The sequence below is a fragment of the Phascolarctos cinereus genome, unplaced genomic scaffold (assembly GCF_003287225.1).
Source record: "Phascolarctos cinereus isolate Bilbo 61053 unplaced genomic scaffold, phaCin_HiC Scaffold_9;HRSCAF=440, whole genome shotgun sequence".
Classification (NCBI taxonomy): Eukaryota; Metazoa; Chordata; class Mammalia; order Diprotodontia; family Phascolarctidae; genus Phascolarctos; species Phascolarctos cinereus.
The window spans coordinates 86,689,384-86,703,526 of record NW_027556402.1 but is presented as its reverse complement, the minus strand read 5'-3'; the positions used below and the strand labels follow the sequence as shown (position 1 = coordinate 86,703,526).

At 38.5% G+C, this 14,143-nt stretch overlaps 1 pseudogene; it reads left to right on the top strand.

Moving 5' to 3' along the window:
• The window catches only part of LOC144455441 (serine/threonine-protein kinase PAK 5-like), a 209,307-nt pseudogene that overhangs the window by 12,718 nt on the left and 182,446 nt on the right, over window positions 1-14,143 (top strand).

Sequence of the window (14,143 nt, the reverse complement as noted above, 5' to 3'; positions counted from 1 at the left end):
TTTCAAAGATGGTCTCAAGCCAGAGAGAATACCATGGTACTACTTGGCTTCAGTGGGCCCAGTGGGGTACAGATTTCAACCCAGTGAGAGAATTTACTAAGAATTTAAGAATTAGACACTGATTCTGTGAAACAGTGTTTTCTCTGCAATTGGAGAAGGGGAAGCTGAAGCTGGATGCCTATTTATCCTCATGATATTGAATAATGGATTTATCCATCAGGCAAGGAATTGGATCAGGTGACCTGGAGAGTCTCCTCTGATTGTTGAATTCTGGGCTATATCTCCATGGAGTTATAAAACAACATGAGCATAGCGATCAAACTTCACTTTATACATGCTGTTCCCAATAGACTTAGAAGCTTTGTTTGTTATTTTTCTCCCTTTCTTTAGTCTGAGGTTCAGAAAGTATACAATAGTTGCATTAGTATTAGTTAGGATTAGTTATTGGTTGATATTTTTTCTTAGTTTTAGCATTTGAGTTCTATCATTATTAGTTGTTAGTTATTTGTTATTATCACTTATTAGTTACCATTTTTTTGTTTGTTTTGGCATTTGGGCTATATCACAATAGAGGTATGTCATTAGTATTAGTTGTTAGTTATTATTTGTTTTTACTAGTTAGCAGTTGACTTTTTCCTTGTTTTACTGTTTGAGCTATATCACAACAGAGTTATATCACTGAGTTACACCATCATTATTAGTTGTTAGTTTTTGTTATTGGTGGTAGTTGCCATTCTTGGTCTTTATTTGAACCTCCACACAATATCCCCAAAATATCCCAATCTCAGAAGTGATTGAATTTTAGTTCATTTCCTGTGGAACACCATGTTTTTGAACCAAAATCTCATGAAAACAAGTAGACGTGGTAAGTATCACATCAGTGACTTGCAAAGGCTTGTGTGTAGATGTGGTGATAGTAGTGCTAACCATTGCTGGAAACAGAGCTGTCTCTTATTCCCAAGTTATTAGCTGCCATCTTTTCTCCTTGTCTCTACCTCTGAGTTACGTCACAATGGCGTTATGTCACGGAGTTATATCACAATGCAATGGTAGTCCTCAACTTTCAGGTACATGTATATGCTATTCCTACCAGACATAGAAGGTTTACTTAAACTGTGATTTGTCTCCCTACTTTTACTCTGAGTTTAATAAAGTACAGAATAATTTCATCATTATTAGTTATTGTTTTATAAGTTTTTAGGGGAATGATAAAGCTCTACTTCAGTCTGAACCATCTAAGACACTGAGACTTGGCACAGTAGAAACTGGTAGTTTGGGAGTCAGCAGGATCTGACTTCCAATTCTGGCTTTGTTACCTTTATGTCCAAGATTAATCAGTTTTACTCTCTCTGCAGCTCAGCGTCCTCATCAAAAAAGGAAACGGGTTCGATTAAATGACTACCTCTAAATCCATGATACTCCAGGAACTCTCTTCCTAGTCTCCTCATTCATACCCCATTTGCACACACCAAAAAGCCAGTTAGTAAATTGCACTTGCCCAAGATCAACAGATATCGATGGTAGCTGGAGTTCAGAGTTTTATACATCAATCTTTGTCTGCAGGCACAGAGTATGACAGTAATATTCTCTCTCCACAAGAATAAGTAAATACAGTCAATCCCTCCTTGTGAAAAAAGATATCCTCTTTAAAAAAATTCATTTTTAAGGTGATTAAAAAATTCTTGGTGATTTTTACTTTTTGTTTGTTTGCTTGCTTTTTAGCCCATAGGGCATTCTTTCTCCTTCCTAAAGTAACAATATATTGAACAGGAACGTGTTGTAGATACTGACACAAAAAGACAATCTAATGTGTGTTTTTTTGAAATATACCAAACAGAAACATAAAAGGAGGGAAATTCATAGAATTTGGAGCATAAAAAATATGTTATCTTCTCAGTGGAATGGTTAAAGAATATATGTGTTACTCATGACCACAAGGCACATTTTACAAAAATTGATTTTCTGAGACACAACTCAGTCATTCCTGGGAGGAAGAAAAATATGCATACCTACACACACACACATGCACACACACACATATCTATATCATTAAAATATTCAATAATGACAGGGGAAAATGAAGACACAATGTAATTAAGAATATGTGATGAAAAATAGACTACCAACCAAAAACCAAGTCTAAGATAAGCACAAATGAGAAAATATTAAAAACTAGAGGGAAATGGAAAAACTAGGAAGAAACCAAAAAAAATAAAAACTTTCCTTGAAATACTAACAACATTGATAAACCTTTATCCAACCTTGTCAAAAAAGCAGCAAGAAGGAAAGCTAATTAACCCACTAAACATGAATAAGGTGAAATCACAATGAGTGGAGAAGAAATGAAAGAATTATTAGAATGTAATACATTCAGCTATTTTTTCTAGTTATTTTGATTTATCAACAAACATTTCCATAAGGTTTTGAGTTTTAAATTTTTCTCCCCCTCCCTCCCCAAGATGGCATGCAATCTGATAAAGTACTCTACATCTACATTCCTATTAAGCATATTTTTACATTAGTCATGTTGTAAGGAAGAAATAGAACCAATAGAAGGAACCACAAGGAAGAGGAAACAAAGTAAAACAAGAAAAAAACCTGAGCAAATAGTGTGCTTCGATCTGCATTCAAACTCCTCAATTCTTTCTTTGGATGTGGACAACTTTTCCCATCATGAGACTTTTGGGGATATCTGAGATCCTTGCTTTGCTGAGAAGGGTTAAGTCTGTCAAAGTTAGTCATTGCACACTGTGGCTGTTACTGTGTACAACATTCTCCTGGTTCTGCTCACTTAACTCAGCATCAGCCCATATAAGTCTTTCCAAGTTTTTCTCAAGTCTGCCTGCTCATCATTTCTTATAGCATAATACTAGCTCATTACATTCATATGCCACAACTTGCTCAGCCACTCCCCAGTTGATGGGCATCCCCTTCATTTCTAATTCTTTGCCTCCACAAAAAGAGCTGCTATCTTTTTGTAGGAGTGGTTCCTTTTCCCATTTGTATGATCTCTTTGGGATACAGCCCTAGAAGTGCTCTTGCTAAGTCAAAGGGTATGCACATTTTCATAGCCCTTTGGGCATAGTACCAAGTTGCTCTCCAAAATGGTTGGATCATTTCACAACTTCACCAACAATGCATTAGTGTACCAATTTTCTCCTATCTTCTCTGACATTTATCAGTTTCCTGTTTTGTCGTGTTGGCCAATCTGATAGGTGTGATGTGGTACCTCAGAGTTGTTTTAATTTGCATTTCTCTAATAAATATGGATTTAGAGCATTTTTTCATATGACTATAGATGGCTTTAATTTCTTCATCTGAGAACTGCCTGTTCATATGCTTTCATCATCTATCAATTGGGGAATGACTTGTATTCTTGTAAATTTGACTTAATTCTCTATATATTTTAGAAATGAGGCCCTTCTCAGGGACACTCATTGTCAAAATTCTTAGTTTTCTACTTCCCTCCTAATCTGGGTTGCAGTGGCTTATTTTGTGCAAAAACTTTTCAATTTCATGTAATCAAAATTATCCATTTTGCATTTCATAATGTTCTCTATGTCCTGTTTAGTCTTGACTTCTTCTGTTGTCCTTATATCTGACAGATAACTGGTCCTCCCTCTCCCAGTTTGCTTCTAGTATCAGCCTTTATATGTAAATCATGAAGCCATTTTGACTTTATTTTGGTATATGGTGGGAGATATTGGTCTGTGCCTAGTTTCTGCCATGCTCTTTTCCAGTTTTATCAGCAGTTTTTGTCCAATAGTTCTTATCCCAGAAGCCAGGGTCTTTGAGTTTATCAAACAAGAGGTTACTGTAGTCATTGACCACTGTGTCTTGCATACCTAACCTATTCCACTGATCCACCACTCTGTTTCTTAGCCAGCACCAAGTAGTTTTCATGGCTGCTGCTTTATAATGCAATTTAAGATCTGGAAGGGCTAGGGTACCTTCCCCTGCATTTCTTTTCATTGTTTCTTCTGATATTCTAGACTTTTTGATATTCCAAATGAATCTTGTTATTTTTTTTCTAGCTCTATAAAATCATTTTTGGTAGTTTGATTGGTATGGTACTGAAAAAGTAACTTAGCTTAGCTAGAAATGTCATTTTTATTTCATTAGCTCAGCCTACCCATGAGCAACTGATGTTTTTTCCAATTATTCAGATCTGACTTTCTGTGAAAAGTGTTTTGTAATTGTGTTCCTGGGTTTGTTTTGGGAGGTAGACTCATAAATATTTTCTAATGTCTACAGTAACTCTAAATGGAATTTCTCTTTCTATCTCTTGCTGTTGGGCTTTGTTGCTAATATATAGAAATGAGAGTGATTTATGTGATTTGTTTTATATCCTAAAGTTGTTCATTATTTCAAGTACTTTTTTACTTCATTCTCTAGGATTTTCTAAGTATACTACATCATTCAGTTATATGCCAACACAAATTAGAATTAAAAAGGAATAGGAGATTTTTGACAAAATATGAAATACTCAAATTAATAGAATAACAGATAAAGATCAATCACCAAAAAAGAGATTGAACTCACTGTAAAATAACTACTGAAGAGAAAGACCAAAACCCTGGTCCAAATGGATATGCAGGAAAATTCTACCTATCCTTTTAAAGAACAACACCTCTTGTCCCCCAAAAACTGACCTAGAAAGTATTCTCCAAAACTGCTTTTCTGAGACAAGTATCATTCCAATATCTCAGCTGAGAAAGGTTAAAGAAAAGAAAGAAAAATTTAGTCCAGTGTCTAAATGAACATTTCTTTAAAATTTTTAAATAAAATACTGGCCAAAAGTCTAAAATGATTTATCCAAAAATTTATTCACTCTGATCAAAATAGATGTATGCCAAAGTTGTCAGGATACTCAAGATTCAGAAAAAAAAAACTAACAGAGTTAATCATATTAAAAACAAAGACTTCTAAAATCATGGTTCTGTCAATATTTACAGAAAAAGCCCATGACAGAGTGAGTACAGCAAATAATATTTGCCAAAAAATCCTTAGAGAGTATAGTCAGAGAATGACATTTTTAATATTTTTAAAGTATATCTCTAAACAAAGAGAGAGGGGATTGAAGAATGGGTGGAGAAGGAACCTCAAAATCAGGAAGATTTGACGTCAGAGGCAGTATGGAGAGATTTGTAAACAGAGCATTGGTTTTGTGGTGGTTTTGTCCTTCATTGTCCAAGAAAACCATAACATCAGGGAGATGATGACATGGCTTGCACTTGAATAGCATTTGAGTGAGGGAGGGCTGTGCAAAGTCATCAGCTTCACTTTGTCCTCCAGAGACATCTGGATCCAGTGGACCCAGATGTCATCAATCAGGATGACTGGAGATGCAGTGGGAGACCTTGGCCTTTTGGAGCTAAGGTGTTTTCAGGTTCTCACTTCGAGTGAGGCAGATCTACAGAAATTCAGTTAGAAATACGGAATCTTGGCAGTCTAGAAATTCTTGTAGCAATTATTTATCCTGTCATTCCAATGAAAGGTCTGTCCTCACTGATCATTTTTAACTTCATAACATCTCACACATATCTTCTCTTTTTCATTCATTCAGACCCAACCCTTATTCCAGGATCTCATCATTTCTCTTGTAGACTCCTGCAACAGCCTTCTATGGGTCTCCCTGCCTCAAGTCTCTCCCAACTATAATCCACCGTTCCCTCAACCCCCGCCAACTCAACTGAACTGCCAAGGTAATTCTTTTCTCCCAAAGGAGATGTGATAGACTCCATATGCAGAATGAGATATATACTTTTGGACATGGTCAGTGTGAGAATTTGTTTTGTTTGGCCGTGTGTTCTTATGTTTAGTTTTCTTCTGTATTTTTAATGACTGAAAGTGGAGAGGAAGAAAGAAATTTGCTAATTGGAAAATGTGTTCATTCTTAACATTTGTTAATTGTGATGGGGGGGAAGTTCTATAGAGGTCTATGTCACATCCCCTGCTCAAGAAGTTCCATGAGTTCCTTATTATCTCTAGCAAATAAAGCCTCCACTGGCTTATAAACCTTTTCATAATCTGGTCCCTTCCTAATTTCCCAGCTGTTTTAAACCTTACACCTTTCCAGGCACTCTAAGAACCAGCTATACTCCATCACCCATATACATGGCTTTGAGTTGGTTGTCCGTAATGCTTTTATATCATCGCCTCCTTCTCTTTATTTTCCCTGCTTTCTTTTAAAACTCAGCTCAAATCCCACCTTCTCCAGGAGATCGCTTTCTTTTTTCTTTCAGCCAAAGACAAGGTTTATTAGGACATTCTTCAGACTGGGCAGACTCTTAAGGAGTCTGAACATTAGTGAGCTATTGGCTAGATTTTAAGAATCTGAGCAATGGCTAGATCATAAGAATCTAAGCAACTGAATGGAGTCAAGATGGACGTCATACACAGAAAGACTGTGGGAAGGCTGTAGGAGTGGCCAAGTAGTTTGGGGTGACTGAAGGAGGAGGGGTCTAAGGAGGATCTGAATGGGAGCAGCCAGTAAACTGGGGTGAACAGAACTCCTTGGACCTGGACCAGGTGGCCAAGGGAGAATGGGGCCTAGCTGGAATTAAGGGTGGGATATGGCCAGGGGCCATATGAAGATAAGACTATGGACGGCTAGGCTAGGTGAAGGGTAACAGAGAATTGAGAGATTGGGTGTAGCCACAATGAAAGGCTAGTTGATGGGATTATAGCCTCCGGCAAATGCCAGAGATTTGGTCCTGCAAGAAAGTTCAGGGTTTTTCCTTTATGGAGTCTAGATCCCATCCTCATCATTCCCCCCTCAAACAAATGGGACGCAAATTCTTTTGGGGTGAGGGGTGAAGGTCTCAGCTTCTGAAACTGCTTCCTGCTGGCAAGAGGTGTAGAGCTGTCCCTCCCTCGAGGGAGTACCAAACAGGAGGTTGCCTGGAACTTAGCACAGGCTACAGCTAGGGAATGATGGGGGAGGCATTGGCTGGTACCCACTGTTTGTTACCAACTGTAGGGGAATGGGCTGTAGTCTGGAAGACATAAATCTGACAGAAAAGACTGCAGGGCCCAAATGACAGAATAAGACATCTTTAGATCTGTTTGGATTCAGATAATTCAGTTTTCCAACTGTGATGTATCAAATCCACCTCATAGCCAGACTCAGGAATAGCCAGATGGGTAACCTTCTCTTTCAAAGGAACATAATGGGGAAACTGAGCCAGGACAATTCCATCTTAGACTGAGGCTAAAAATGTCCCCTCAGCTTTTTCCCCATGCTGACTTCCCACCAGTGTCACATTCTCTCAGAGTAGCTTCTGGCATTTCTCAGATGGTGGATTATTGATTTATCAATGGGTTATTGTGATCTATTAGACAACTCAAAATAAAATCTTATGAGTTTTTTACCTCACACAGCAAGTTTCACTAATCACAGCTCAGGAAAAACCTTTTCCAGGATTTACATCTCAAACTTAAATTTGTACTAGTATAAAAAGCCAATCAACAGAGATTTCTCTACACTTGGAAATTCTCAGCAAGCCATAACTCAAACAAGCTTTCTGGCTAGTTTACATATTAAAATAATAACCAACAATTGTCAAATGATTTTAGTGGTAACCAAATTATAAAAAGTTGCTTGACAGAACTTATACAAAATGTTCACCAATTTGAAACTTAAAACAAACCCATTACCAGTCAGATGACTTGAATTTTGTCAAATGCATTTCCAATTTGCTTTGTGTGTAGAATCAACATCTCATCATTAACAATTAAAACAACAACTTTAAAGGAGTAAGCTTACTCAAGTTCAGAGGCCAGCTTCTTGACCTTGAGCAGGATGTGCTGAACCTGGGAGATGCTTCCAGGTAAAGGTTGCCTGAGGGCCCCAGGCCATTGGCAGGGGGGCCCACTCTGTAGCTGCTGCCCTCCCTCCTCCTTCCTTTCCCAAGTGGGGGAGGGCAAAATCAAAGGTGGTAAAAGGTGAAACTCTCTCCTCCTATAAGAGGGGTTGACAGATACCCTCTTGACTCAAGGGAAGGGAGTGGGAGAAAGGAGCAATCAGGGTTATAAGGAGAACTTTCAAAATCCTTAATGATCAATCACAAAACCTCCAGAATCTGCTAAGATGTTTTTAGCTGTTCTAACTTTTCTCTGTAACCTCCATGAAGGAGGATTCAGGAGTGTAGAGGGGAGTAAGTAAGACTGAGGGAAGCACAAAGCAAGTGCAGCTTTCCCGAGTTCCCAAACACCAAGAGAACTGACAGAATTAGGCATATGCTTCCAGATAGGGAGTCCATCCTTGACCTCTATGCTTTGGAAGATGTACCCAGGTCCATGGACTTGAACCAAACCAGTGGATTGAGAGCCTGAGAATGTCACAGCCTCATAACCGTCTGCCCGAGAAGCACCTCCAAGCCTTGGTGCTTGAAGAGTGAACCCAGCTACAGAAGAAGAAGGGAAGAAGGGTGAAGCTTTCATACCTACCAATGTTGGCTGGAGAAGAACTTGGAATTAGGCAGTTTCCCTGTATGGGCCACCAAAATGTTGAGGTTTAGGAGTTCAGGGATGCTGGGATGCTGGGACCCAAAAATCACAACATGTGGGTCCTGTCCAAAAGAATTCGACCCAAGCCTTCTTTCAGCCAAAGAGAAGGTTTCTTAGAACATCTGTCCCGTATTGGGCAGACTCTTAAGGAGTCTCAACATTAGTGAACTATTGGCTAGATTTTAAGAATCTGAGCAATGACTAGATTATAAGAACCTAAGCCTCCAGGTCCCAGTCACTCTAGCTCATCTTGCCTTCCCTTTTCATATTCCCTGCACATGCTCTGCATACTTTTTTGTATTTACCAGGATATCTATAAGCTGTCTCTCTGATTAGAATGCAAACTTCTTAGGTCAGGGAATATTTTTGCCTTTCTTTGTGTTCCTGGTACTTGGCATAATGCCTGGAATATAAGAAGCATTTAAGAAATGCTTTGCTTATTAATAACTGATTTACTAAAGGAAATAAATTGATCAATTTTTTGGAGACGAGTTTTCTTTATGGCAACTGGACACAGAGACATTAGAATGTCAATGGGGCAGAGGTTGGATAAGGAAAATATGTAAAGTATCTCCTTTTTTTTCTCGCTATGACACCATATTTAAAAGCTCATTGAGGGAATGAGCTAAATAATCATCATGGCACCTTCAGTTTATTGCTGTTTGTGACTTCTGCCCAGACAGCAAATGCTAAGACAGCCAAAAACATCCATTAGGTAGAGTAGTTAAATGGCTGTAACAGAATGCTTTGTCCTATCCCGGTTGTGTGAGCATTTCTCTCAAGTAGCGAGATTTACACTTGATAAATCATAGATTAAATCTTAGCCCACTAAAACGGTTTTATATTATTTTGATATCAGCTTGACACAGAGTTTTAAAGAATGAGATTTTAAAAAATAACTCCTATACACAAAGTTACAAAAACTGATTTTTCCACTTTGGCCAAATGTACTGTGGAAAGAGAGATAGGCATTGGAGCTGGGTTCAGATCCTGCCCTTGACACTTATGAACTGTTTGATCAAGGACAAATAACGTATCTCTTTGCCTCAGTTTCCTCATCTGTAAAATGAGACTTTGAGAACCAATGGCCTCCATGATTCCCTTCACTTCTTTAATGCTCTGGATTCAAATTCCCTTTCTGATATCTACTGACAGTGAGATCTGGGCAAATCACTTAGTCAACCTCTCAGTTCTCTAGGAAAGTCTCTTAGATTATAAATTACCGAGAAGGTGCCAACGTGCATTGGGAGAGGGAGTTTCCTCACCTGGGAATCCCCTATACCAATGTAATCAGAGGTCTAATTCTTATCATTATATATGAAACCAAAAGTTACCATTTTAGCAGTGGGACAACCTAGAAGCTTTCCTAATAAATATTAGGATAGCCCCCTTTCTCATCTTTAAAACAAAAAATTCTACACATGTTAGCAATAACAAAGAGAGAGACAGAGAGAGAAATTAAGAGCACAAGAGAAAAAAAACAAAGCAGATATACAATTATCTCAGTTTGATGATGACATGATAGTTTACTTACAAAATCATATGGGAACCTCAAACAAACTCGTTAAGATGATAGTTTGAAAAAAATTGCCATCTCTAACCTCCCATCTGTCACTGTTGCAAATGTTAATCAACACCATTTGTAATTGGTCACAGCAAAACACAGGAGGCATTAACAGAAAGGAAGGTTAAATTTCAAATAACTACAAAGCATAAGAAATACGTGGAAAATTAATACTCCTTTCCTGGGAATTTGACTACTGGGAGAGGAAGTGTCTCTAATTCTCACCCTTGAGGAGCGAAGGGAAAACAAAAATTCTGTTCCGTGAGCCATGCCCAGAAGAACCTATTTCCATTCTTAAGACGAGACACATAGTAACTCAGGCTTCTGTGAAGCCATACTAGAAATAATTTAAGGGACAAAAAAAGATAATCCCTAATGGAGTCTGAAAGAGCTTGTTCTGTGAAATTTAAATTCTTTCTCACATTTAAGATAATACGTTAATCCATTTTAGTAGGTTTGTAGCATAACTATATCCCTATTAAGATAATCACCCTGGGCTTCATTGTCAGATTTCACATCCTTAACAACTTTTTGTCAAAAAACAGAGGATGACAGAGGGCATCATATCATATAGCAGGGATTCTCTGCATCTGATTTCCCACCAGCAGGGTCTCTGACAAGGACAGATATTTTACTTTTAATCATTTCATGTTTAAAATATACAAACATTCAGGTATTATTAAAGAGGCAAAGGAAACTATTAACCAGACTGCCCATGCTCCACAGACTGAACCTCCATAGCATGTAGTCAGATCTCTTAGTAGCAGATGACTCTTTAAATGGTGCTTTCTTTTATCCTGTCAAAAAGATTACCCAGCTGAGCAAGGTCTCATGTAAATGCACATATTTGAATATGCTAGCATATGTAAATAGGTACATCTCTTCCTCTGCCTGTAATAATAACAGTTGAATTTTATAGAAGGACTTAAGTCTTACAAAGCACTCTAAAAATGAGATAATACAGTTTTAATAGCTTAAAACTGAATTGAGACTTTTTGAACACCCTCTATACAGCACTGTATAAATTTGTAAACTATTCTTGTTAATATGATTGCTATTTATATTGATGATTAGATCATTTGATCCTTAAAGTAATCCTGTGAGGTAGATAGTACAAATAGTGTTGCTGCCATTTAACAGATGAGAAAACTGAGGCTCAGAGGGTTGAAAAGACTTATTCAAGGTTACACATTTGGCAAATAGAAGGATACAGGCCTTCTGGCTTCAAAGTGCAGCAATCTATATAAATAAAAAGTTCAAGGGTCTCACTGTTCTAAAGAGTTTACTATATACAATGATGGAAATGGGATGGATGGAGAAGCTCTTGGCTTAAGAAGCAGGGAAAAGAAAGAGGAAAGATAAGAAGAGGATAGAGAGGGAGAAGGAGCATTCGCCTTGAGATAATACTGAATCTTGAAAAATCCACAAATCGCTTAGTCAGTAAGTATTTATTGAGTGCATAGTATATGCCAGACACTGTGCTAAGTGTTGAAGTTACCAAAAGAGTCCAAAAAAAGCCCATATCCTGGAAGAGTTTACATTCTAATGGGAGAGATAACACGTAAAAAATATGAGGTAAATACAAGATACAGAGTAGATAGAAGGCAGTCTGAGGGGGGGGGAGGCATTATTAGCATCTGGAAGGATGGGAAAGGCCTTTTGAAAATTCATTTATTTTTAAAATATTTAGGCAATTGGAGTTAAGCAACTTGCTCAGGGTCACACACCTAGTAAGTGTCAAGACTTTCATCTGAGGCCAGCTTTGAACTCAGGTCCTTCTGACTTCAGGGTCAGTGCTCTATCCACTGCACCACCTAGCTGCCCCAGAAAGGCCTTTTGTAGAAGGTGATATTTGAGAGGAGTCAAAGGAAGCCAGGGAAAATAAGAGACAAAGCCTTCAAGGGATGAGGCTCACAGAACCTCCCCAAATTCCTTATTTTTGCCATTCTCCCCTCCACTTCCTCTCCCCTCTCTTCCCCTTCTCCACTCCTCTAGGAGAGCTCTTCAGAGAAACTGCCTAGATTAATGGACAAATATACTCAATTTAGAGTCAGAAAGAATTGGATCCAAGTCTTTCCTCCGACCTCACTAGATGTGTGACAGCGGACAAGTCACCAATCTCTTAAAGTCTCAGTTTCCTCTTATGAAAAAATGGATATGATAATACCTTTTTGTAACAGCTTCACAGGACTATTGGGATGTTCAAATGAGAAAAGGTATGTTCAGGGCATGTGCTCCCCATGTAAGATGTGTATGTCCACATGGGTTGCCTAAACACAGCTCACAAAAAGGCCTAGGCAGACAACTCTAGACCATTGTCAACCCCTCTCCAATTTTTGCCTGTACAAGAGCAGGAGAAGAGGCCATGGCATTGGCCTTCTCTGAGAAGAGAGTACCAGACTAGAATTATATCTATCTGCCTTCCTAAATGTTGTTGGATGTAGGGGCACAATTTTTAGGTTCAAGACATTTCCCTGGCTTTCCTCTTTTGCAGGGGAATCTATCCCAAGCTCACAGATACAAATGTGAACCCTTCCCACCAAAATATAATTGCAACATGACAAATAGTGATTAGAAAGCAAGCCCATTTGTCAAAGCCCATAGCAAACAAGTCGGAGAAGTTTTATAGAATAACAGAAAATACATGAGTATATGAGCTTTTCAGATGGGAGTGAGCTGAGATCTCACTTGACCAAGAGAGAAGCCCCAGGCTCACTCAAAGGGAAATTCCCTGATGTTTTTAGGGAGATGAGCTGGAAATCAGGGACATGTTGAAGTGCTGGCTCCTGTATATGCCTGCTGCTTCCCAAAATCTTTTATCCCTCTCCCCAAAAAAGATGTTGAAACACAAGTGTCCTCTCTTAAAGCAGAAATGAAGAATTTCTCTTCTCCTCAACACTCAAGAATCAAGTTCACCCCTCACATAGTGAAATAGGATCACATCAACATTCTCTGCACAGATTAAGAGTCTTAACAAAATGCCTTAGACATGAAACCCAAGTTAGATATCTAAAGTTAATGGAGTTCTGCTACTTCATCTCTATTCCTCTTTTTCTGTTCTGGTATGTGTATCAAAATACCCATTTTATTTGGTATTTGTTAAATTAAGAATACAAAGGTTTTTTAGATGTATGTAAAGTGTTCTTCAAACATAAAGGCATGGTATAATGCTAGTAGTTTTGATTATTGTATTTTAAAATTAGTAGTGTTTTTGTCCTGGAACACCATCCCAGAAACAAGCTATTTTGTCCTTCAGCAGCTTCTCTCATGCCACGAATCTTTCTCAGACTTGGCCATTACCCTTAGGAAAACTCTCCCAGACTCATAATTTGGCTCTGACTATAGCACAATGAACAATTATTTTATTGACCCTGCAGCTGTCTTTTCTTCCCTGTTAGAGCAAGGTCAGGCCAAACCCTGGTAAGCACCAAGAAGTTGATGGCTACAAGGCTGTCAAAAGCAGCAGGCAGAGCCAGACCAACAGTCATTTGTAGTCAGTCTCTGGCCACATCCCATCCACATCCCTTTGTTCTAGCTTACTAGGCATACAGCCCTAACCATAAACAACAACAACAAAAACCTTTCCTCTCCCACCTCAACTCTGATCTTTTGTTTAATTTGCAGATCTTAGAACCCCGTGCATCCCTCCCCAAGGCTTAACTTCCTACACTCCTGAGGAATAGCTCTCCACTCCTCCCCCTTCCCATAAAGAAGTTGAAGTATTCTGTTCTCCTATAAGCCAACTCCTGAAATCCATAATGTAGGTAACCCTTTCTAATGATCCCTTATCTTCCAGGAAAGTCTCTTTACACACCCTTCTCTACTCATTCTGCTTTTAATTTAAAATGGAACGATGCTTCCTCCTGAATGTACAAGCCCACCATTATTGGTTCATAATTAGCCCTATCACTGAATGTAGGATCACAGCATTACAATTGAGAATTGGACCAAACCTCAGAGGTCATCTAGTCCAACCCCTTCATTTTACACATAGGGAAACTGAGGCTCAGAAAAGTGAAGTTACCTACTCATGGTCATGCAGTGGCAGATCTGGATATCAAACCCATA